Consider the following 2,500-nt stretch of genomic DNA (forward strand, 5'->3'; position numbering starts at 1 on the left):
CTATTTGTCATAATTCTGATGGGTGGGATAAATTGGAGCCATTTCCCACTTGCACCGTCATTCCACCCTGTGTAAAGAGTTTTTGGAGACCGCTAAACTTTTCGATAAACAAGGCAGCCCCATCAACAGATCCATATCTCTCCGAAATTAGGTTCTATATAATCAAACATGAAGGTCAACCTTGTCTGAAAAGCAACAAACAAGAGAATAAAATAACTTGTTTTAAAACATTATATCCTTATCGTAGGTGCTAAACCCATTATGTTTCATAGCCTTGAGTTACTGAGTTTATAAATGCTAGATCTGGTCATTACATAGATGGGTAACCAAAAAGGACTGGTTTAAAGGTCGATCATGAATAGCAAGGGGTAAAGGACAGTGACTGTCCTACCTAGCAGGATGATACCATATATATATATATATATATATATATATACATACATATATATATATATTAATATTAATATTATATATATATATAATATTATATATATATATATATATAATATATATATATATATATATATATATATGATCAACGCCCAAACCCCTCTCCTGGACCAGGAAATGGCTGCTGATGACTAAGTAGGTAACCCATAGACTTCCACAAACTCCCTATCCTTAGCTCAAAAGGATGGCGAGGTTGCAGACACTAGGAGAACCTTTTGCGCTTGGGAGGGACTCGAACCCCAATCTGGCTATCGCCAGTCATGGACGCTTCCAATAGGCCACCACAACACTAAGTTTAATCTTTACAATACATCTTTGAACATCCATGGAGCAACTCGAGAGGTCTACAGTTTCATCTCCGAATATTCTACAGAAAACAAGAATGGTGGCCGATGCGGTAACGTCCCTGGCTAGTGATAGCAAGACTGGGGTTCGAGTCCCGCTCAAACACGTTAGTTCCTTTGGCTGCTGCAACCTCACCATCCTTGTGAGCTTAGGATGGCGGATTTGGGGCAGTCTATAGGTCTATCTGCTGAGTCATCAGCAGCCATTGCCTGGTCCTCCCTGATCCTAGCTTGGGGTGGAGAGAGATTTGGGCCCTGATCATATGTAAATATGGTTAGTTTTTAGGGCATCATCACGGTACCTTGCCTCTGCCATTCATGAACGGCCTTTTAAACCTTAAACATTTTCTTCGGTCTACTTTATCGGGATGAAGGATCAGGTTCTGAATGAATAGGATGAAAATGAAAAATGAATGAAAAGTAAAAATTTATTTCCAGCTATGCATGTAATTAGGTCAGTTTCAACAGAAGGCGGAAACACGTGTCAGCTGTTACTCCTCTCTTTCTTTTCTCTGCACGTGCGTGCGTGCGTGCGTGTGTATGCATATATATATATATATATCTGTTCATGCATGTTTCTTGAAGTGATTGCAGGAACGAAAGAATATCAAGCCTTCTTATTAGCGTGAGAAATGGAACATTTTCTTCTTTTAAGTGTGGGAATTAGAGCAATTTCAGTCTGAGAACATCTGGCTCAACGTCATCTGTCGGGTCTTCCTTGAAGTATAGTTTTGGAAGATTATTGGCCATTGTAGAAATAGGAAGAAGAGTTTGGAGACTCAATTTTCCCTAATAATAAAATGGAGAGGGCGGGGCTTGAAAGAGTTTGAGTCAGATTGAATTTCAAAGTATTATTATTCTGAACTATTCCTATAATTTCATCTTTAATTTAATTTCGGTTTAATGTTAGGTAGGGTAGATTCATTCCCACTATCGGGGACTTGTATTGTACGTTGTCGGCTTTAAGTTCTTCAATAGACTGGATGATATGTGAAGAATTTTGCTAGATTAAAGAATAATTTTAGATAAGAAAGATGACTCATAAAAAGATTTGGATTTCTTTGTGATGCAAGTAGTAGACACATTAAAATGGTATAATTTCTCATTATTTTAATTATTATTATACACGCATTCATATCCATTAAATGTGTGTATATATAATGGAATGTGTCTATAACGAAGAATGTGGCTATAGAGTATTTTTATTAATATATATATATATATATATATATATACATATATATACAAACACACATATATATATGTGTATATATATATATATATATGTGTGTGTTTGTATATATATATATATATATATATATTTATATATATATATATATATATATACCATCATCCCAAAGCGCAGGAAGCCAACGATGATCCCATTGAAAGAAATATGATGATTCCTGACTGCACTTCCTCCCAAGCAGATGATCCATCCATTATTTCACTGGACAAATCTTTTATCCGATTCCCTTCGCTTCATTTAGCGCTCAAAATAATGTCAGGAGGTCAGCGCCATTGGCTGTTGACATCCGAAAGAGAACGCCAGACATTGCCTGAGGTCGCCTTTGAGGATCCAGACCGAACAATAGTGTTTATTGTTTTTGGATTCGAGAAATTCACAAAAGGATTATTGGCACCTGTGTCATTGCAGATGGTGGCTGGTGGTGATGGTGTGGATGATGATAATCATGATGATATTT

The sequence above is a fragment of the Palaemon carinicauda genome, chromosome 29 (genome assembly GCF_036898095.1).
Source record: "Palaemon carinicauda isolate YSFRI2023 chromosome 29, ASM3689809v2, whole genome shotgun sequence".
NCBI classification, from domain to species: Eukaryota; Metazoa; Arthropoda; class Malacostraca; order Decapoda; family Palaemonidae; genus Palaemon; species Palaemon carinicauda.